Here is a 23,907-nt window from a genome sequence, read left to right as displayed (position 1 = left end):
CTTGTCCTTTTAGAGAACAACCTATCTTACTCTGTTGACCTCGTTCCAAGATTTGGGCTGAGAAACGGGCACACGTTAGCAAACCAGACGTGGTCAGAGGCCTCACGGAGTCTTGAGACTAATGAACAGCTTTACTTTGAAAACAAAGATCTGCTTAAACATCTTTTAAGACGTTTTAAGCTGACTTTTTAAAAAAATATTTATTTGGCTGCACTGGGTCTTAGTTGCGGCACGCGGGATCTTCATTGCCACGTGCGAGATCTTCCTTACAGCATGTGGTTATCTAGTTCCCCGACCAGGGATCGAACCCAGGCCCCCCCTGCATTGGGAGCATGGAGCCTTAACCACTGGACCAGCAGGGAAGTCCCTAAGCTGACTTTTTTTTTTTAATTAATTAATTTATTTTTGGCTGTGTTGGGTCTTCGTTTCTGTGCGAGGGCTTTCTCTAGTTGTGGCAAGCGCGGGCCACTCTTCATCGCGGTACGTGGGCCTCTCACTATCGCGGCCTCTCTTGTTACGGAGCACAGGCTCTAGACGCGCAGGCTCAGTAATTGTGGCTCACGGGTCTAGTTGCTCCGTGGCATGTGGGATCTTCCCAGACCAGGGCTCGAGCCCGTGTCCCCTGCATTGGCAGGCGGATTCTCAACCACTGTGCCACCAGGGAAGCCCCCTAAGCTGACTTTTTATTTCTCTCTTGAGGCTCCTTAAACTGATAAGCGAGCATAGTTTTCAAATGTTGGGTTGGGGCACCCTTATCCGAGGAATACTATGCTTAAAACACACTGCAGCATCAAAAACATAAACAGTCACAAATATTGGGAAATGTGTAGTTATAATAATCGTGAAAAACTATCAGTCCTTACATCATTAATGATTATGAATTTTTAAAAATATTATTTATTTATTTTTGACTGTGTTGGATCTTCGTTGCGGTGCACGGGCTTCTCATTGCAGTGGCTTCTCTTGTTGCGGAACACGGGCTCTAGGTGCACGGGCTTCAGGAGTTGTGGCTCGTGGGCTCAGTAGTTGTGGCTTACGGGCTCTAAAGCGCAGGCTCAGTAGTTGTGGCGCACGGGCTCAGTTGCTCCGCGGCATGTGGGATCTTCCCAGACTAGGGCTGGAACCCGTGTCCCCTGCGTTGGCAGGCGGATGCTTAACCACTGCGCCACCAGGGAAGCCCAATTATGAATCGTTAATGTACTTCGTCCATGTGTGGAACAACCGTGATGAAGATGATCAGTGGGGAGAAACCTAAAGCGAGACCACAGTCTTACTGTGAAACAAAGACACCCTGCTGGAGTCGAATCCTACAGATGTACCGAGTGCGGGGAGGCTTCCGTGGAAACCCACGTCTAGACCCCAGCCTTCAGTGTGAGGCTGGGCAGACGGGTCTCGTATCTAAGCGTTGATGTGAGATCTCACACTGTAGACAAAACCTATCCGTGTCAGGAATGTGGGACGGCCTTTCCTTTTCTCTCCTCTTCAGAAACATGTCTCCCTGGTAAATGCCACGTGAGGAATGTGGCGGAACTCTGTCGTCACTCATCTTTTCAGACATGGGAGTGGTCACAAGCCAGCAGAAAACCTATGAAGGGAAAGAACATGGCAAGGTTCTTGTTTATTGCTCTGCCCTTAGAAGACCCGGGAGTACTCATAATGGAATAAAGTCTTGGGAATAGAAGGAATGTGGGAAAGGCTTTCGTCGTCATTACACGACATAAAAGCACTCACCTTGTAAGTGTGAGATGTGGGAGAGCCTTTATTCATTCCTCACGCCCAGCAACACGATTATGGTTGAATAACATCCGCTTACTGACTGCAGTGAGTTCACGAGGAACCATGTGTTAGCTCAGGAGGATGGAGTGAGAGACCTTATCAGGAGGTCTCGCCTCGTGTTCGCCAGGTTTGTGGAAGGAGCAAGGAAGCAGGATTTGTGGATTGGATGTACTCATGGGGTAGCGTATGGAAAGAATTTTAGTAATTCTTACCTACAGAGCTGGAAAAATGGAGTGGCGCTAACTTGTAATTGGGGAACGTGGAAAAAGTTCCTCCAACTATTGACAGAATAGGTTTGAGAGCTGGTCTTGTTTTTGGTTTGGACAATACTTTTGTGTTTTTAGACATGACTGTACAGTGGCCTTATGGGTGTTCTCCATCCCCATCAGAGCGACGGTGTGGTTTTATGCTCCACGGATTGTTTAGCAGAACCCGCCGACCATTCTGTGAGTGCCAGCAGTACGTGCCAGGTCACCTGCTGGGCTGTCGGGCAGCTGTCTTTTGTCAGCCCCTTCTCTTGTCCACAAGCGGATGGAGTCCAGCTTCAAGACCCTGCTGTATGGTACCCGGATCTTTATTACAGATTTTGTAATCTGGATGTTTTCCAGAGAATGGCTGTACTTGGAATAGGATTAGTCTCGCCTGCCTTTTTTTTTTTGTTTTTGATGCAAAATGATCAGATGAATCCTCTGATGTGACAGTGGCTGTGCAGTTGCATTTATCTTTTAAAAGTATTTATTTATTTGGCTGCACTGGGTCTTAGTTGCAGCACACGGGATCTTTAGTTGCGGCATGTGGCCTCTTAGTTGCGGCATGCGGGATCTAGTTCCCTGACCAGGGATCGAACCCGGGCCCCCTGCATTGGGAGCGTGGAGTCTTAACCACTGGACCACCTGGGAAGTCTCTGCAGTGGCATTTAAACCTCTAAAGAGAGTAGGGCAACTGTAACACAGAAATTTACTGGAAATAAAAATGTTTTTACCCCGAAGAACAGGGTCCTAGGTTACCAAACACAGTCAATGGAAATATCCCCAAATCTAGATGGTCTTTTGCAAAGATCTGCGTGGCTTTGTAAAAAAATCAAGATGAAATTCACAACACCTACAGCTAACCAATTAATAATGTACAATTTGGTCCGTACACTGTGTTGTGCAACCACCATCTCTAATGTGAAAGCCTCTTCCTCACGCCAGGACACCCCGTGCCCTTTAAGCAGTGGCTCCCTATTTCCCCTGTTGCCTTCCCAGCAAGCGCTCGTCTACTTTCTGCCTGTATGGATTTGCCCATTCTGGTGATTTCATATAAAAGCAGTCACAGGGGGACTTCCCTGGTGGTCCAGTGGTTAAGACTCTCCCTGCAGGGGGGGGCAGGTTGGTTCCTCCCACATGCCACGCTGCGTGGCCATGCCCCCCCCCAAAAAAGTCACACAACATGTGATCATTTGGGTCTAGTGTTCACTCAGCGTAATATTTTTGCGGATCATCCACGTTGCAGCATGTGCAGAACCTCTTTCCTTTTCATGGCAGAGTGTGATTGCACTGTGTGTGTGTACACCACAGTTTGCCTATCCATTCGTATGTCGATAGACATTGGGGTTGTTTCCACCTTTCGGTTGTGGAAAAAACCCCCTGCTGCTCTGAGCATCCGTGTACAAGCTTCTGTGTGCACCTGAGTATTCATCTCTGTTAGGCGGATACCCGTGAGTGGAGTTGCTGGGTCATGTGGTGATTCTTTGACTTTTTGAGGGACTGCCAAACTGTTTTCCATAGTGGCTGCACCTGCACCATTTACATTCCCATCAGCAGTGTACAAGGTCTCCTATTTCTCCACATCTTTTGGGAAAACCTGTGTTTTATTTTTTAAAAATTATAGTCCCCATAGTGGGTATGCCGTGATATCCTAAGTGACCAATGATGTTGAACTTCTACTCGTGTATTTGCTCACTCTGTATCTTCATTAGAGAAATGTCTGTTCAAGTCTATTGCCCATTTTTAAAAACTAGGTTGCCTTGCTGAAAGAGTTCTTTATATTCTGGGTACTAAACCCTTATCAGATAAAGGACATTTGAACAAAATGCAATGTATGGATCTTGTTATATCCCTGTGGTGATCATTAGGGAAGCTGACTGCTGCTCGTGTTTATTTGAATATGGTAAACGCAAGCTGTTTATTTTTAGGTGTGATAATGGACTTTGGATTATGTTTTTTAAAAAAAACATATATTCCAAAATATTCATGGATTAAATGGTATATCTGAGAGTTTCTTCAAAATTATGTGGAGAAATGAGTGGAGTAGAAATAAAAATTGAAAAGTGTTATAGGAAAGTAATGGATATATACAGTTTTATTGTGTCTTTTCATATCCCTCTAAAAACCATTAAAAAAAAATTATTTAATTTATTTATTTTTGGCTGTGTTGGGTCTTCGTTTCTATGTGAGGGCTTTCTCTAGTTGCGGCGAGCGGGGGGCCACTCTTCATCGCGGTGCGCGGGCCTCTCAGTGTCGCGGCCTCTCTTGTTGCGGAGCACAGGCTCCAGACGCGCAGGCTCAGTAGTTGTGGCTCACGGGCCTAGTTGCTCCGCGGCATGTGGGATCTTCCCGGACCAGGGCTCGAACCTGTGTACCCTGCATTGGCAGGGAGATTCTCAACCACTGCGCCACCGGGGAAGCCCTAAAAACCATTTTTTAAAATCGTGGTTAGATACACATAACATAATATTTACCATCTTAACCACTTTAAGTGGTATTACATTCACATTGTTGTGCAACCATCACCATAACCCAAGCCCATAACTCTTTTCATCTTGTAAAACTGAAACAATAAAAACATAACTATTCATACTCCTTCCCCCCAGCCCCTGGCAACCGCCTTTCTACTTTGTCTTTATGAGATTTGACTCCATACCTCCTATAAGTAGAATCATACAGTATTTGTCATTCGTGATTAGCTGATTCTAATGAATATAATGCCCTCAAGGTTCATGCATGTTGTAGCGTATTAAAGAATTTGCTTCCTTTTATTCCAGTATATGGATGGACCACATTGTGTATCCACTCATTCTTTGATGAACACTTATGTTGCTTTACATATTTTAACGATTGTGAATCATGCTGCCATGAACGTGGGTAAACAAGCATCTCTTTGAGACCCTACTTTCAGTACTTTAGCGTATATACCCAGAAGTGGAATTGTGGGAGAATATGGTAATTCTTTCAGTTTTCTGAGGAACTACCGGACTGTTTCCACAACTGCTTTACATCTTACATCCCTACCAACAGTGCACAAGGATTCCAGTTTTTCCACATCCTTGTCCATACTTGCTTTCTGGGTTTTTGTTTTTGTTTCTTTTGATAATAGCCATCCTAATGTGTGCGAGGTGGTATTTCATTGTAGTTTTGATTTGCATTTCCCCAATGATTAGTGATTTTGAGCATCTTTTCATGTGCTTATTGGCCACTCGTATGTTTCTTTTTTGTTTCTTTTTTTTATACTTGAGTCAGTATGAATTTTTATTAACACACATTTTTCAAAGTCTGTACAAACCAAAACATTCCTGTGTTTTAAAAAGTCCATTATTACAAACTTACAAATAAACAAAAGGTGTTACCAAAAGTTAGCTACACAATTTCATGGTAAAACAGTGTCATGATTTTTAAGAACCAAAATTTCAAGACTGAGGTTTCTTCCTTCCCTTTTTGGAACTTGTGGAAAGTTAGAAAATGTGTGGATTTGCTTTATATTAAATGCCAAGACCTTAAAAAAAGATTTAGTATAAAACTAAATGTATTTTTACATTGTCACTTCATGTAGCAGAATTTCTCAAGTCTTTAAAAAAAAAAAAAAAAAAATGACTAGACAGTTTATCTTTACCTAAAAGTTTCATTCAGAAAGTTACAAAACTATTTAGCACTGCCATTTCCCTTGCTTTGAAGGGAAAATTACATCCTCTACTAGAGTGATATATAAGTAACATGGTCCATTGTTCCTCTTACCAGAAGGAAGCCACTCATTTCCACATCTCTGTCCAATTATGTGCACGGCTCCCCTTGTGAGAATGCTCACCAATTAGAAGCATTTGCTCCTAGGAAATGCCTAGCAAGTTAAACTTACTGCTGCTACACTTTTGGTAAGACTGAGGTACAAATGTCACCTGCCCTTATGATTACCTCTAACTCTAGTACCGCCCCCTGCATTAATGATTCCAAGGTAGCTGGTTTTACTGTTTCATGGCACACTACACATCTCTAGTTCCTTTCACAAACATCATATAGAGGATCTGAGACAATGGCTAGAAATGCCAATGTATCCTCTCACCTGGAAAAGGGAAAACAGGACAAAGTTAAGGCTGGGGCCAAGCTGCTTTTGAGAGAGAAGCACCTGTTTTCAACACATTTCCATTAAAAGCAGGGAGTGTACAGGCTGGGGTGGGTGAGGAGGAGTGGGGAAAAGGTAGAGTGATATCACTGCCCCAGTCAGACTTACAGCCACTACTACAGCAGCTCATACTAACCTCCAAAATGCTCCGGAGTCCAAATATTATCCCATTTTGAATCAGGTAAAAAAAAAAAAAAAAAGTTACCTGAATTTGGCCCAGTATGACAACGGATATAAGTAAAGGGTATTTTTTTAAAAAGAGGTGGCAGTGTGAGAATTTAAAATCAGTCACATAAAACAATCAAGAAAGGGGTAGGGGAGAGACATGTCCAGTACAACCTGGACAGCCTTTCCTTCTGCCCTTAAGTGCCTTTTGGAGGATTTCTTGGAAGAGCATGTAAGAAGATACTTAACTCCACACTTATATATTGAATTGTTTCACCTTAGCAATCAGTTTTTTTTTTTTATAAATTTATTTTATTTATTTTTGGCTGTGTTGGGTCTTCGTTGCTGAACGCGGGCTTTCTCTAGTTGCGGTGAGCGGGGGCTACTCTTCGTTGCGGTGCGTGGGCTTCTCTTGTTGCGGAGCACGGGCTCTAGGCACGCGGGCTTCAGGAGTTGTGGCACGTGGGCTCTAGAGTGCAGGCTCAGTAGTTGTGGCACACGGGCTTAGTTGCTCCGCGGCATGTGGGATCTTCCCAGACCAGGGCTTGAACCTGTGTCCCCTGCATTGGCAGGCGGATTCTTAACCACTGCGCCACCAGGGAAGCCCCAGCAATCAGTTTTTTTTTTTTTAATTTAATTAATTATTTTATTTATTTTTGGCTGTGTTGGGTCTTCGTTTCTGTGCGAGGGCTTTCTCTAGTTGTGGCGAGTGGGGGCCACTCTTCATCGCGGTGCGCAGGTCTCTCACTATCGTGGCCTCTCTTGTTGCGGAGCACAGGCTCCAGACGCTCAGGCTCAGTAGTTGTGGCTCACGGGCCCAGTTACTCTGCGGCATGTGGGATCTTCCCAGACCAGGGCTCGAACCCGTGTCCCCTGCATTGGCAGGCAGATTCTCAACCACTGCGCCACCAGGGAAGCCCAGCAATTAGTTTTTAAGACTCCAAGGTAGCAAGAAAGAAAAGATCTGATTCTTTTACTAAACGCTAGAGAGTAGGACTTTTTTTTAAGAGGCATCACTTTTACAATTAGAATGAGCTAGGCTACCATTATTCCTTTATCAAGAAAAAGTTTCTTTTTTAAAAAAGTAAATAAAACTCTGGCTATACGTAGTACAAAGTGCATACATAATATACCTGGAAAAAAAATCAAGAGTATATACCCTGAAGCAAAAGGTTTATTGGAGAGAAAAAGTCTCTTCCACTATACCAAGTCTTAAGGTGGCAGTTTTTAAAGTTCAGAGGGTGGCAGTGATATGTAATTAATGCCGAACTATTTGCTCCTGGGTATGGCAGGATGCAATGATGGACCAAAAAAACCAAAAAACCATTCTGCACATAACACTGAGCAGTGACCAGCACACACACACACACAAGTAACAAAAGAGAGATAGTAGTACTGAGAGAAGGGTTTGGGATAGAGGGGAGTGAGGGAGAGTATGAGAGAGAAAGAGAGAGCCTGAAACCCCAAACATTCAAGCAGTCATAATACAGCACAAACCAGGTGTTTCCATTCAGCCCACTGCAGTCACACAAAGAAGGAGAACTATAGTGAAATAGAGATTTCTTAAGAAAGCTTGCAATTCCCAGAGAACAGCTACGTTGCCACCCTAACCCAGGAATCCGTTGCTATTGTCAGGAGCGTCCTCGTGGTCTCTCATGGAGGGTTATAACTCCTCTGACTTCTCTGACTTCTTGTTCTTGGACAAGGCAGCTGCTTGCTTCAGGAGCTCTTGGTTTTTGGCCTGCAGTTGTTCTGTAACTTCTTTGTGGGTTTTCTCCATCTGGTTCATTTTGGCTCTCATCTGAGATTCTTGGTATTGAAAATCAGCCTTCAACTCCGTGACCTTCTTCTCTTTCTCTAAAATCATTTGATCCTTTTGATGCAGCATCTTCTTCTGAGTGGCTACTTCTTCCTTCAGTTGGGCAATGATGACAGAGTGGCCCGTGCCTGGTGAGTCCAGAGCCAGGTCTGAGGACAGGCTGTCGCCATTGGTTGTGATCAACTCAAACCTGGATTTTTTTTTTTTTCTTTGGGATTTCATTTTGAATTGAAGGTGTAGGAAGTGTTTTCTGACTGTTACAATGGCTGCCACCACTCAGTCCACTCCACTGCTCCTTCTCCTGGTGGCCGACACGGGAACAACTGCTCAGGTGCTTCCTCTGCTCTTTGGTCTTCTGAAGGACCCGTTTGTATGAAAGTGTGCACAGCCAGCATAACAATTTCCCGTCTACCTTTTTTCTATCATCTTTCCTGTCAAATGCACACTGCTGCTTGCACTGTTCACAAGAACATGGTGGTCCATACTTCTCTGAATTTGTGCAGCGCTGGCATTTGTTGCCAGTAAATGCTGCAGTTACGTTGCAGTGCTGACGAGGTCTGGGCGTTCCATACAACTGCAGGGTCTGAGCACATTTCTCGCATACTGCATTGGTTTCACTCTCCTGCTGGTACGCAGGTGCACTTCACAACAGGGTGTACAATCCGACATTCCTTGCACAGCTGCTGCCCGAGACAGCGCCTCGAAGGGGAAGCGCTGGTGGCATTTGGTGCAGGCATTGCTCACCGCCCTACCGGCCCCGCCCACTGCTTTCTCTCTTGTGTTTCTTTGGAGAAATGTCTATTCACGTTCATTGCCCATTTTGGATTTGGTTGTGTTTTTTGTTGTTGAGTTTTAGGAGTTCTCTATATATTCTGGATATTAATCCCTTATCAGATATATGACTTGCAAATGTTTTCTCACATTCTATGTGTTGCCTTTTTACTCTGATGATAATGTCTTTAGATGCACAAATTTAATCTCAAGCAGTCCAATTTGTCCTTACTGTTTTGTTTTGTTACCTGGGCTTTTGGTATCATATCCAGGTGTCATATCCAGGAAATTATTGCCAAATCCATTGTTACGAAACTTTTGTCCTGTTTTCTTCTAAGAGTTTTATTGTTGTAGGTCTTACATTTAGGTCCTTGAGCTATTCAGAGTTAATTTTTGTATATCATGTTAGGTAAGGGTCCACCTTCATTCTTTTCCATGTGGATATCGCATTTCCCAGCATTGTCTGTTGAAAATGCCATCCTTTCCCCATTGGATGGTCTTTTCACTCTTGGTAAAAAATCACTTGATTGTATAGGAAAGGGTTTGTTTCTGGGCTCCCTATTCTATTCCCTTGGTCTATATATCTGTCTTTATACCAGTACCACACTGTTTTGAGTACTATATAGCTCCATAATAATTTTTGAAATCAGGATACAGGAGTTGTCCAGTTTTATTCTTCTTTATCAATATTGTTTCGGCTTTTCAAGACCCCTTGAGATTCTGATTTGAATTTTATGATGGGTTTCTCCTTCTGCAAAAAATTCATTGATTTTTAAAAAATTATTTTATATGGGGGTATATAGTTGATTAACAATATTGTGTTACTTTCAGGTGTACAGTAAAGTGATTCAGTTATACACGTATCTATTTCAAATTATTTTCCCATTTAGGTTATTACAGAATATTGAGCAGAGTGTCCTGTGCTATACAGTAGGTCCTATTTTAAATATAGTAGTGTGTACATGTCAATCCCAAACTGCCAATATATCCCTCCCCCCACATCTTTCCCTTTTGGTAACCATACGTTTGTTTTCTAAGTCTGTGTATTTCTGTTTTGTAAATAAGTTCACTGGTATCATTTTTTTAAAGATTCCTCATGTAAGTGATATCATATGACATCTGTCTTTCTCTGACTTACTTCACTTAGTATGATAATCTCCAGGTCCATCCATGTTGCTGCAAATGGCATTATTTCTTTTTAATGGCCGAGTAACACTCCATTGTATATATGCACCACATCTTCTTTATCCATTCCTCTGTTGACAGACATTTAGGTTGCTTTCATGTCTTGGCTATCATAAACAGTGAAACAGTGCTGCAGTGAACATTGGGGTGCATGTATCCTTTCGAACCATGGTTTTCTCCAGATATATACCCAGGAGTGGGATTGCTGGATCGTATGGTAGCTCTATTTTAAGTTTTTTAAGGAACCTCCATACTGTTCTCCATAGTGGCTGTACAAATTTACATTCATACCAACAGTGTAGGAGGGTTCCCTTTTCTCCACACCCCCTCCAGCATTTATTATGTGTAGACTTTTTGATGATGGCCATTCTGACTGGTGTGAGGTGGTATCTCTTTGCAGTTTTGATTTGCATTTCTCTAATAATTGGCGATGTTGAGCATCTTTTCATGTGCCTCTTGGCCAATCTGTATGTCTTCTTTGGAGAAATGTCTTTTTAGGTCTTCTGCCCATTTTTTGATTGGGTTGTTTGTTTTTTTGATATTCAGTTGCATGAGCTGTTTGTAGATTTTGGAGATTAATCTCTTGTCTCTAGCATCATTTGCAAATATTTTCTCCCATTCTGTGGGTTGTCTTTTCATTTCTTTATGGTTTCCTTTGCTGTGCAAAAGCTTTTGAGTTTAATTAAGGTTCCATTTGTTTATTTTTGTTTTTATTTCCATTACTCTAGGGAGACAGATCAAAAAAGATATTGCTGCAATTTATGTGAAAGAATATTCTTCCTATGTTTAGGTCTTCAATCCATTTTGAGTTTATTTTGTATATGGTGTTATGTGTAGAAGTCCAGTTTTCCCAGCACCACTTGTTGAAGAGACTGTCTTTTCTCCATTGTATATTCTTGCATCCGTTTCTTATATTACTTGGCCATAAGTGCATGGGTTTACTTCTGGGCTTTCTATCCTGTTCCATTGATCTATAATTCTGTTTTTTGTGCCAGTTCCATACTGTTTTGATGACTACAGCTTTGTAGTATAGTCTGAAGTCAGGGAGCCCTATTCCTCCAGCTCTGATTTTCTTTCTCAAGATTGCTTTGTCTATTTGGGGTCTTTTGTGTCTCCATCCGAATTTCAAAATTTTTTGTTCTAGTTCTGTGAATGACATTGGTGATTTCATAGGGACTGCATTGAATCTATAGATTGCCTTGGGTAGTTATAGTCATTTTGAAAATATTGATTCTTTCAATCCAAAAACATGGTATATACCTTTCTGTCTGCCTGTGTCATCTTTGATTTCATCAGTGTCTTATAGTTTTCGGAGTACGGGTCTTTTGCCTCCTTAGGTAAGTTTATTCCTAGGTATTTTATTCTTTTTGATGCAGTAGTAAATGGGATTCCTTAATTTCTCTTTCTGATATTTTGTTGTTAGTATATAGAAATGCAACAGATTTTTCTGTATTAATTATGTATCCTGCAACTTTACCAGATTCATTGATGAGCTCTAGTAGTTTTCTGGTAGCATCTTTACAATTTTCTACGTATAGTATCATGTCATCTGCAAACAGTGAGTTTTACTTCTTCTTTTCCAAGTTGGATTCCTATTATTTCTTTTTATTCTCTGATTGCCATGGCTAGGACTTCCAAAACTATGTTGAATAAAAGTGGTGAGAGTGGGTGACTTCCCTGTTGGCACAGTGGTTAAGAATCCGCCTGCCAATGCAGGGGACATGGGTTCGAGCCCTGGTCCGGGAACATCCCACATGCTGTGAAGCAACTAAGCCCGAGCACCACAGCTACTGAGCCTGTGCTCTAGAGCCTGCGTGCCACAACTGCTGAAGCTTGCATGCCTAGAGCCCGTGCTCTGCAACGAGAGAAGCCACCGCAATGAGAAGCCTGTGTGCAGCAACAAAGATCCAACACAGCCAAAAATAATAAAAACAAAAAGAAAAACAGAAAACAACCCAGGCTCGCGACTCCAAGGCTAGGGTGAGCTCTCCTGTTAGTAATATTTCATACCTGTTGTCGCAAATTAAGCTCTGCCCATGCAACTCCACTGAGAGAGGATAACAAACTCTGAGCCTAGTTTCTCCTGGATTCTGCCCTAAGTACTAATTCACTAATTTAAATATGTGTCCTTTCCCTGTAATGTAAACTCTGTGTATTATAACCGCTTTTCTGAAACAGGTCCTCCTGTGAGCTCTGTAGTGAATCCCCAGACCTGGGGCTTGTCTTGGACACCCCTGACACCCCATTATATGATAAGAAGTAATTCACTAGAGGGGCTTCACAGTCAATTGAAACTGGCAGAGGAAAGAATTAGTGAACTTGAACACTGACTGACAGATGGTACAACCTGAAGAACACAGAATAATGAATGAAGGTGGAAGAGCCTCAGAGAAATGTGGGGCAGCGTTGAATGCACCAATACCTGGGTGATGGCAGCAGGAGAGAAAGAAGCAGGACAAATACTCAAAGAAGTACTGGCTGAAAACGTGCTAAATTTATTGAAAATCACCAAACTACACATACAGATGTCCAATGGACTCTGAAGAATAAACTTGCAAAGCGATCCACACACAGATATGTCACAGTGAAAATGGTGAAAGTCAAAGACAAGGAGAAAAGCTTGAAAGCAGCAAGAAAAACACCTTGTCCCCTAAAAGGGAACCACTGTAAGACCACGAGCTGGCTTCTCAGCCGAAACCAGGGAGGTTACAGGTAATGGGATAACACATTCAAAGTTATGAATATGAAGAGAAGCCACCGCAATGGGAAGCCCGTGTACCACAACGAAGAGTGGCCCCCGCTTGCCGCAACTAGAGAAAGCCACGCACAGCAACGAAGACCCAATGCAGCCGAAATAAATTAATTTTTAAAAATTAAATAACTAAGTAAATAAACAACAAAGAAAAAAAACAACTGGCATCACGAACAGGATGGATGGAGTCATGCTTGCAGCTGACCTCAGGGAATAGGAACCAGGCCAAGCACCACCTGCGGTGCCACCAGGAAATGCAACGTGAATTGGTATCTGTATCACCTGGAGCAACGTGCAGGGGGCCTTCAGCCCATCATCAGAGAGAGGTCATCAGCACATCTCCCCTGTGCCAGTGCTGCTGAAACTGAGACGCACAGCTCCTGCCACAACGGTTCCCATCCCCAGTATTACAGAGATGATACTGATAATCTCAAAGGCTCAAGGCTCCTATTTAGCTGTCCAGGATCCGGCCAACAGGTTTTACTTGGCCCCAATGATTGAAGACTCACAACCTCAACTTGCCTCCACTTTTTTTTTTTTAATTTAATTTTTTTATTGTCTGTCTGAGGATCGATCCTCGTGACGTGTTGCGGTCCCACAGGGGATCCCACTGCAACCATTAAGTCAGTTCTGCTCGCCACGGGGGGCATAATAAAGGCTGATCCCCCGATGCCCTGAGCACCCACAGCAGTTTTGGGCTGTCGGAAGGAGAAACCGAGGCACTTAACAGAGTCAAACCGACCCAAGGGCTGCTCCCTGACGAGCTAGACTCAGAAGCCGCACACATCTGATCCTGTCACATGCCCTTAGAAAACTGTTCAGATCATGTCTCGTATCTGAATCAGGCTAGCAAATTAACAATGGGAAACCGTGCCTTGAAGGCTGAACAGCTCCTGGACAGACAGCCACCTACGGTAACACCAGCTGAGTTTATGTATGATACCCATGGAACTGATACTTGCAAGTATTTAACCAAATGGGAAAACCTGACCAAAGATAACTTTTCCCTGAAATGGCCAAAATGGGGTACTTTTGATTTACCTACATTGGTTTAATTTGCATGTTTAATTAGAAAAAGCAGCTACAAAATCAACCAGAATGGGAGGCATATTTTAATTCTATTCTGTTGTACACCAAAGCGAATCCGCCACATGCATGCACGTGTCCCCATATCCCCTCCCTCTTGCGTCTCCCTCCCACCCTCCCTATCCCACCCCTCTAGGTGGTCACAAAGCACCGAGCCGATCTCCCTGTGCTATGCGGCTGCTTCCCACTAGCTAGCTATTTTACATTCGGTAGTGTATACAGGGAGGCATATTTTAATTGGGACCTGGAAGCCTCACAAATGAGGAAATAATAAAATGGCTTCATTGTAAGAAACAAACCAAAAATGATTAGAAATGGTGGTGGCTGAATTAGAGAAAGCCTCAACCTCCGTCTCCAGCTTCTTTATGTTCTCTTCTTTCTGAGCTGCCCTGCCCTTCCTGCTCTCCCTCCTCCAACACCAAAAGAAAAATATATTGAATGCGAGATAGAAAATGAAAAGCAACACCAAGTTTAAGGAGAAGCCCATGAGCAGAGGGGAACCTGCTCTATCTACAGCCCTTGCCCTTGGACTAGGGCAGAACTTAGGAACTTGACTAAGGATTTTCCAGATCCCTTACAAAGACCCTTTAGCTTTTGCTAAGGAATTTGATCTTACAATAAGAACTTACGAACCTGAATATTCAGACTTGTACCAGCTCGTCCATTGACTAGTCTCTGAAAGTAAAGCAAAAGAATGGCTCTAAGACATAAATTGGAAAGCACCTATGGAGGATTTTCATTAAGTGTGAGGCTACAGATCGCCAGAAATGTAGAGAAGTTGCCCACAACTTTTATCAGGCTATTCCAAAAATCTTCCCACAGTAAACAGATTGGGCATGGGACTTCCCTGGCAGTCCAGTGGCTAAGACACCACGCTCCCAATGCAGGGGGCCTGGGTTCGACCCCTGTTCAGGGAACTAGATCCCACATGCCGCAACTGAAAGATCCTGCATGCCACAACGAAGACCCAACGCAGCCAAATAAATAAATAAAACAAGTATTTTTTAAAAATAAAAGAGAAAAGAAAACAGATTGGGCAAAGATCCATCAGTGTAAATAGAGGCCAGGAGAAACTATTTGATTATTTTGAAAGATTTGAAAAAACATTCAAACAACACTCTGGCATGGATCCAGAGAGTTTTGTAAACCATCAAGAATGATTCAGTATTACATTCTATTTTTCTCGAAGGATTAGATGAAGAATTGGTACGCCTGGTTAAAAGGCATGAACTTGATTGGGCTACTATGCATACTAATGCCCTTGTCACTACTGCTGATAAGCTTTCTAAAACCTTATGGAAAGGAGAGAAGGAAAAAGCTGCCGAGATTATGACTGTGCAGCTACAGCAGTTTGGCAGCCCTCCAAAACTCACCTGCCCAAATTCCAGCCAGGCTTGAAAGGACCACACCTGCTTGTATTGCAAAAAAACATGTACATTTTAAAAGGGATTGCCACAAATTCAAGCAGGACTTGGAACAAGGTAAAATTAAAAGGAAGAGGGGTGCTCTGAGGGTTACGAGAGGGCATTTTCCCCTCCTCCTCACGAATACCTTAGGGGAGACTGAAATAACTATCAGAGGGGAAACTTCTAAGGCCCTGTGGACACGGGGGCTACATTCTCTGTCCTTAACCCAACCCTTATTCACTGCCCTCTCGCTCGGGGTAAACAATCGATTCTAATGGTAGGGGTTTCAAACTTTCCTGTGCAGGTTTTTAAATCAGAACCAATAATTGTTCAGCTAGGAACTGTCACAGGAAGACATGTATTCCTTGTGGTGAAATGTGCTCCAATTCATCTGATGAGACCTTTTAGAGGCATATAATGCCCGTATTGCCTTTTCACCTATAGGTGAAATGATTTTAGATTTAGAAGCTGTAGATGCTGATCAGAACATAATTACTGAAAAGTGAATGGTTTTGAAAATCAAAATTCAGACAAATCAAGAGGAAATTAATGATTTGTTGTTACAGGACAGCTGCATGTAAATCAATGGAGTTAGAACAAACCCTCACACCATGCACGTAAATAACCTCACAATGGCTTAAAGACTTAAACATAAGACATGACACCATGAAACTCCTAGAAGAGAGCATAGGCAAAACATTCTGACATAAACTGTACCAATGTTCCCTTAAGTCAGTCTCCCAAGGCAATAGAAACGAAAACAAAAATAAACAAATGGGACCTAATCAAACTTACAAGCTTTTGCACAGCAAAGGAAACCATAAACAAAAAAAACCTAAAAGACAACCTACGGAATAGGAGAAAATACCTGCAAATGATGTGACTGACAAGGGCTTAATTTCCAAAATATATTGGGTGGGCCAAAAAGTTTGGGTTTTTCCATAATATCTTATTGGCCAACCCAATACAAACAGCTCATACAACTCAACAACAAACCCAATCGAAAAATGGGCAGAAGACCTAAATAGACGTTTCTCCAAAGAAGACACAAATGGCCAATAGGCACGAGAAAAGATGCTCAACATCACTAGTTATTAGAAAAGTGCAAATCACAACTACAATGAGGTAACCACCTCACACCAGTCAGAATGGCCATCATTAAAAAGTCTACAAATAACAAATGCTGGAGAGGGTGTGGACAAAAGGGAACCCTCCTACACTGTTGGTGGGAATGTAAGTTGGTGCAGCCAGTATGGAGAACAGTATGGAGATTCCTCAGAAAACTAAAAATAGAGTTACCATATTATCCAGCAATCCCAGTCCTGGGCATATATCCAGACAAAATTATAATTCAAAAAGATACATGCACCCCAATGTTCATAGTAGCACTATTCACAACAGCCAAGACATGGAAACAACCTAAATGTCCACGGACAGAGGAATGGATAAAGAAGATGTGGTACATATATACAATGGAATATTAGCCATAAAAAAGAACGAAATAATGCCATTTGCAGCAACATGGATGCAACTAGAGATTATCATACTAAGTGGAGTAAGTCAGAGAGAGAAAGACAAATACCCTAAGTGTGGAAATTAAATATGGCACAAATGAACGTATCTACAAAACAGAAACAGACTCACAGACATGGAGAACAGACTTGTGGTTGCCAAGCGGTGGGGGGAGAAGGGAGAGGGATGGAATGGGAATTAAGGGTTGGTAGGTGCAAACAATTACATTTTAGAATGGATAAACGACAAGGTTTTACTGTAGAGCACAGGGAACCATATCCAATCTCCTGGGATAAACCATAATGGAAAAAAAATAGTTTAAAAAGAATGTCTGTACGTGTAAAACTGAGTCACTTTGCTGTACAGCAGAGACTGGCACACAACTATGCTTCAGTAAAAAAATAAAATGATTTGCTGTTACAAGTGCCTAAGGAATTATGGTCATCATCTATCCTCAGATATTGGGAAAATTTAAATGGCTACTCCTATTAAAGTAACTATGGATAATTCCAAGCCTCTACCTAATATCCGACAATAGCCACGCAGACCGGAGGCATTAAAAGGAATAAGACCTATTATTCAGGAATTCCTTAAGAAAAGACTTATAATCCCTTGCACCAGTCCCTGCAATATTCCCATTTTACCAGTAAGAAACCAAATGGAAAGGCCCGGAGGTTGGTTCAGGACTGAGAGCTCTAAGTGCTCTTGTGATTCCCCACCACCCTGTGGTTCCTAATCCTCCCACACTGCTCTCAGCCATCCCATCAGACACCTGTTATTTCCCAGTAGTTGACTTGCGGAGCGCATTCTTGAGTATTCCAGTAGAAAAAGAAAGTCAGTACCTCTTCACCTTTACATGGGAAGATCACCAGTCTAACTTGGGACAGTTCTGCCACAAGGCTATACTGAAAGCCCGACTTATTTTTCTCAAATACTTAAAGCTGACTTGGCGGATGTACACTTTCCTAATGACTCTGCTCTGATTCAGTACGTAGATAATTTACCTTTGTGTTCTAGAACCGGACAGGATTGCCAGGAGACACTGTCCACTTCCTGCAACAATTAGTGTCAGAGAGGCATAAAGTGTCCGAAGACAAACTACAATTCTGCTCACCAACTGTGCGATAATTAGGTCATTTAAATATCTAAGGAAGGATTGTTGATTGATTCTGAAAGGATTAAGGGAATCCTAGCTTTCTCACTCCCCCAGACAAAGAAACAGCTGAGAGGATTTCTAGGTCTAACTGGGTATTGCAGGAATTGGGTACCGAGTTTCTCCCTCGTGGCCTAACCTCTATGCGTTACTCAAGTCTCATCAGCCAGAGGGACTTCCCTGGTGGTCCGGTGCTTAAGACTCCACGCTTCCACTGCAGGGGGCACGGGTTTGATCCCTAGTCCGGGAACTAAGATCCCACATGCTGCGCGGCATGGCCAAAACAATTAATTAATTTAAAAAATACTTAAAAAAAAAAAATCTGATCAGCCAGACCCAATTGAATGGACGAACAGAAGGAGAGAAAGCTATAAATGCCCTGGAATCTACACTAGCCCGGGCTCCAGCTTCGCGCCATCCTAACTATAAACTACCATTTTCCCTCTTTGTGCCTGAAGACAGAGGACATGCCCTGGGTGCATTCACTCAGAGGCACTGTGACCACAGGATGTTATAGTCACCAGTTAGATTTGGTGGCAGAAGGGCTCCCACCCTGTATGAGAGCTATTTCGGCGACTGCCCTCTTTATGCAAAGCTACTGAAGAACTTGTCATGGGGTCTCCTCTGGCTGTCTGTGTTCCTCACTCAGTTGAATCTCTCTTAAGTTCCCATCATACTCAACACTATTCTGTGAGTCGCTTGGCCTCTTACGAAGTATTGTTACTCTCATCAGCCAGTATTACTTCCGCTTGCTGGTGTAACAGTCTTAACCCTGCAACTCTGTTTCCAGCATCTCAAGATGACTGCATTATACTGACTATCTTGTAACTCCAAGGACTGATTTGCAAGAAGTTCCCATTGATAATTCTGATTTAATTTGGTTTACAGGTGGATCCTACTTAAAAGGACATTATTGAGCTGGGTTTGCAATAACTTCAACAGTAGAAATAAGTGAAAGTTCTTACTTACCAGACACCAAATCGGCCCAACAAGCTGAACTGATTGCATGACTAGGGCTTGTCAATTAGCCAAAGGTCAAATAAACAATGTCTATACTGATACGTGCCATGCCTTTGGAGTGGCTCGTGATTTTACAGTGCTGTGGAAACAGGATTTCTCACCTCTTCTGGTCAGCCTGTAAAGAATGGACACCTCATCTCACAACTATTAGACTCCACTCAATTGCCCAGACAGCTCGCGCTCATGAAGATACCTGGGCATTCCAAATCTGACTCAACAGAGGCCAAAGGACATCGATCGGCTGATGCTGCAGCTAGACAAGCTGCCTGAAGTCTTGTCCCTGCCCAGTTTCAGGGCTCTCCTCTGCTTGATCATAACTCTGACGAAATGTAAGAAATTTCTTTTGCAGGCTCAGGAACTGGCTTCAGAAAATGAAGAGCAGGCCTGGAAGAAAAAAAGGGGGGCTACTTGGATCTCATCTCACAAATATGGAGTATCTGCATGTGGTTGTTTAGGCGTGGCTGGTCATTGCTGGGTGGTTTTTTTTTTAATTTAGTTATTCTTGGTTGCCTTTACTCCAGCAAGGACATTCCCTGGCCCACGGGCACCCGAGAAAATGGTATGATAGGGAAAACAATGTATCTGGAAACCTTCTCCCACTATAGCTCATAAGGTTTATGACCTATGTTCTATCTGTCCTAAATATAATCCTGGTAAACCCCTTCATGGCTCGCAAGGCCACTTCCCCCTCCCTGAGGAACCCTTGTAGGTTTGGCAACTGGACTTCATCCACCTGCCTTCCTCTGAAGGCTATAAGTGCATCCTGGTCGTGGTCTGCATGTTTTCACACTGGGTGGAAGCATTTCCTTGCAGAAGGCCAGTAGCCTTAATAGTAGGCAATTTTACTATTGGAAAAAAAATAATTCCACTTTGGGGAATTCCTTCTGAGTTGCATAGCGACCAGGGAACCCATTTTACTGGACAGATTATTAACTCCACTGGTAAGATCTGGCCGCTAATGCAATATTTTCACCGCACCTATCACCTCACTCCTCAGTGGTAGTAGAAAGGACCAAGAGCACTATTAAAACACAATTGGCTAAATTTTCAGAGGCTTTTCATCTTCCACGGCCAAAAGCTCTTCCCTTGGTAACTCCTCAACCTTAGTTCTACCCGCTCTGGTAAACATCAGTTGTCTCTTTTTGAAATAATTACTGGGCGGCGACCTGTGCCTTTAGATGAAGGTACGTATGAACCAGCGCTGCTTTAAAGGTCACATTCTACATTACTGTCAGGGACTCATCAAAGTGCTTAAAGAAAATGAAAAATAAACTGATTCCTTCCACAGTGAGCTCCTGGGAGACAAAGACCTTACTAAGGATCCAGGGTTACAGCCTGGAGATGTCGTCTATTGGAAAAGACTGCAAAAAAAGGACTCCTTACAACCACGTTGGAAAGGACCATACCAGCTACTCTTAACAAATCCCTGTGGGGCAAAACTTAAAGGACTAATCTCTAGGACTCACATCTCTCACCTCAAAAGGGCCTCCCCTCCTGAATCCACTGCAACTCCTATTTCTGACACCCCACTTCCGCTAAGAGAGGCTCCATCAAACCAGGATGAGAAGAACACGACAACAGTGGTAGACAGCTAACCCAAGAGTCCAGACCAGACCTGTGAGAAACGGCCTCTCTCCATCAAAACGTCTTCCTCTCTATCAAAATTGAAAGTTATGGGACTTCCCTGGCGGTCCAGTGGTTAAGACACCCCACTTTCCCTGCAGGGGGGCACGGGTTCCATCCCTGATCAGGGAACTAAGATCCCGCATGCCGCGTGGCACAGCCAAAAAAATAGAAAAAGAAATTGAAAGTTATTGTTCTATTTCTGGCTATGTTCTTAGGCCAATGTTTAGGGTGGAAAGAAAACTCTTTTAGTAAAACTATCACGAAGTATAGGTATACTGGGGGAGGTTAACTGATTGTCGGTTTGTCATCAGATTCCTCCGTCAGTACAAGGCCGATTAAACCCCTTGTAATTCCTGTCACTGACTTTTCAGATGTTCCTAATGTTACCACTTACTCAGACACACCTCCCTCTGGCCTAACTTTTCAGGTTCAAATTCTCCAAAACACTAATATGTCCACCCCTTGACTGACACTATCTTCGGTTCTTAGAGATGGCACACAACTTACCCTAGGCCCCCCTCACTCTGTCCCTTACTTTTCTTGGGCTGTGCCGCACGGCATGCGGGATCTTAGTTCCCCGACCAGGGATCAGACCCGAGCCCCCTGCGGTGGAAGCGTGGAGTCGTAACCACTGGACCGCCGGGGAGGTCCCCATGTCCCGACTTAATTAACAGATGTCTTAAAGAGAAAAATACGAGTCACATATGCCAGCAACTCCCCCACCTCCAATATCATACAGATAGCTTTTGGAAAGCCTGCAAAAGAAATGGCCCATCGTTTAATACTCTATTAAGAGAACTTCCAGTTAACGAAGCCATCAACAAAAGCTCTCTGGGAGGAGTCACTTGTGCTCCCCCAGGTTTTGTCTTCATATATGGTATTGGAACTGACCCACCTTCCCAAGGGTATTCACATAAATGTCTGAAGAGCTGGCAAGTAGAAGGTTTATTTTATTGGGATGTTATGTTACCCCATTGTCTATCCAAAAAGAGACAGATGGACCTCCTTTTTCTCCCCATTACAGAGTCAGGAGATCCATGCGAGCAGGATACCAAAGAAACCTGGTGGCAAAGACTTTTTGGAATCTTGGTTCCTAGCGCAGGAGTATATATAAACAGGGATACACTTAGAAACCTATCAGCCACCATTGGTCACATGGTTGAAGAAACTGCAAAAAGCACTGCAGCACAGCAGAAATCCTTAGATTCCTTAGCCCAAGTTGTGTTAGATAACAGAATTGCCTTAGATCTCCTACTGCCCAAACAAGGAGGTGTTTGTGCTATTGGTCACACGTGTTACACTTATGTTAACACCTCCGGAGAGGTTGAGACACGCCCGAAAAAAATTTTCCGAAGAGCAAAATGGTTACAAGATGTAAGGAAGAGTGATCCTTTAAGTCAGCGGTCCCCAATCTTTTTGGCACCAGGGACCGGTTTAATGGAAGACAGTTTTTCCGTGGACCGGGGCGGGGGCAGGGAGGTATGGTTCAGGCAGTGATGTGAGCGATGCGGAGCCACAGATGAAGCTTCGCTCGCCTGCCCACCCCTCACCTCCTGCTGTGCGGCCCGGTTCCTAACAGGCCGAGGACTGGTAGTGGTCCGCGTCCCAAGGGTTGGGGACCCCTGCTTTGTGACCTTTTTAGTCGGCTACCCTCAGACTAGGCAACATTTTCCGCTTTGCTTTACAGATAATTGTTATTTTCATTATATGCACTACCATTCTTTTCCTGGCTATCAAATTACTCATGACATGTATCACTGCTTGTTCTAAGTCTACGGCCAAAAGCACACGTACAGTGATCGTACAACAAACTGAGATGACTGATCAAATGTATAATCTATAAAACCTGCCTTCATCAATATATTTCTATGATTACTGCATTAAATTACTATGATAAAATATATAATGATGCTTAAACAAATTGAAACTGCTGGTCATTTCTATAATTCTGTATAAGGTAATGGACATACACAACGCACATAAAGTACAACCGGCATAAGTCCTATTGGACACCTTAGAATTGGCTACCACTCCTTGCCAAGCACCCTACTAGTGCATACCCCCCAACAAAAGAAAAAAAAAGGACCGGGCTGTCAAGACCCAGCATGGAGGGACATGATGAATCGGAGGCAGGTAAGCAACCACCTCGGCACCAAGGGACCAAATAGTTGATCATCTAATGCTTTCTATCAAAAGATTTATGATAAAAAGGGGGAAGATGATGAGGGAAATCATAAATATTCTATGGCAGGACAATCAAACTAAGAAAGAAAACAAAAAAAATGACATGCTCCCTTTGCGGCAAGCTTTTCCCAGTGTTCCATGTGCATATCTATATGATACATTAACCAGACCTCCTCAAAGCAGCAGGATGAAATCAACCTTTGAGAAAGAGATGACCCTTTCTTTAGACGCCAGCATTTCAATATTGTAATTCTATGGCTAATATATTTCTTTTTCATCTTATACAAGGGTACAGGGGGTCGCACTGATCAAAGGCTTGTCTGTACATGCAATATTAAGGGGAAAAAAACCCACAACTTGTTGATTGAACTATGTACACAGTGCTAATCTGTCAATATGAGACATAATTCGTCTCAAAAATGTATAAAACTGCATCTCTGACTCCTGATCAATGGAGCAGTTTTCAGACTTTCTGAGGATGTTTCCTGGGTTATAATCCTCAGTTTGACTTGAATAAAATTCTCTTTTCTTTTTTCTTAGCTTGATTGTTATTTGATTTTTCACCAGCAGGCCTCACTGTTGAAATGGAAATTACACCTTCAGGAAAGGGCTATACCTGATGTCAGGGGCCTTTCCAGAATACAGGAGGATGTGGCTTCCCCCATGCTCAGCCCCTTGCCCTCTGACATGAAGATACAGTTAGTGTCGGCCTAACAGTTGCGAAGCCCCTTGGGACCAACTGTCTGACATGGAAAGGGAGCTGGTGTTCTTCACTGACAGGACCACCACCACTGTAACACAGGGCCGCCCGCTGGACAGCCGTGCCGTGCTTTCCTGCCAGTGGCATATCCCCCGTCTAGGAGGGCTTGCCTGGCTCAGCCCGACTGGCAGAGTTGATGGTGGTGTGCCTGGCTCTACCACTGGCCACCAGAATGAGACTCCCAAGGACACAGATTTTCTCTGACTCCCGAGCAGTAGCCAATGGGCTCACAGTCTGGTCTGGACAGTGACCTCCTTGGGGCACCTCCACTTGGAAAGAGATGGCAACACACACACCGATTATGGATACTTGTGGCTC

The 23,907-nt window shown here is 43.3% G+C and overlaps 1 protein-coding gene, 1 long non-coding RNA gene and 1 pseudogene across 4 annotated transcripts in view; 1 reads left to right on the top strand and 2 right to left on the bottom strand.

Moving 5' to 3' along the window:
* The window catches only part of LOC309624094, a 55,680-nt gene extending 36,710 nt beyond the window's left edge, over positions 1 to 18,970 (top strand). Inside the window, exon 3 of the long non-coding RNA XR_014241763.1 lies at positions 18,888 to 18,970. This is a non-coding gene — a long non-coding RNA (uncharacterized lncRNA). The remainder of the gene's footprint in view (positions 1 to 18,887) is intronic.
* On the bottom strand, positions 7,045 to 15,947 carry LOC309623099 (protein FAM76A pseudogene; annotated as a pseudogene). Its single transcript has 2 exons — positions 15,943 to 15,947; positions 7,045 to 8,918 (listed from the first exon to the last, which is right to left on the bottom strand). The product of its transcript is annotated as a protein FAM76A pseudogene (transcript).
* LOC309624080 (uncharacterized protein) overlaps positions 15,770 to 23,907 on the bottom strand; it is a 74,706-nt gene continuing 66,568 nt past the window's right edge. For both annotated transcript variants that reach the window (XR_014241758.1, XR_014241759.1), the window contains exons 2-3: positions 18,969 to 19,403; positions 15,770 to 17,899 (exon numbers count right to left, since the gene is read on the bottom strand). The gene's annotated coding sequence lies outside the window, so the exon portion shown is untranslated. The remainder of the gene's footprint in view (positions 17,900 to 18,968; positions 19,404 to 23,907) is intronic.

This window comes from Balaenoptera borealis (genome assembly GCF_965194805.1).
Source record: "Balaenoptera borealis genome assembly, chromosome: 2".
Classification (NCBI taxonomy): domain Eukaryota; kingdom Metazoa; phylum Chordata; class Mammalia; order Artiodactyla; family Balaenopteridae; genus Balaenoptera; species Balaenoptera borealis.
This window is presented reverse-complemented; position numbering and strand designations above follow the sequence as displayed.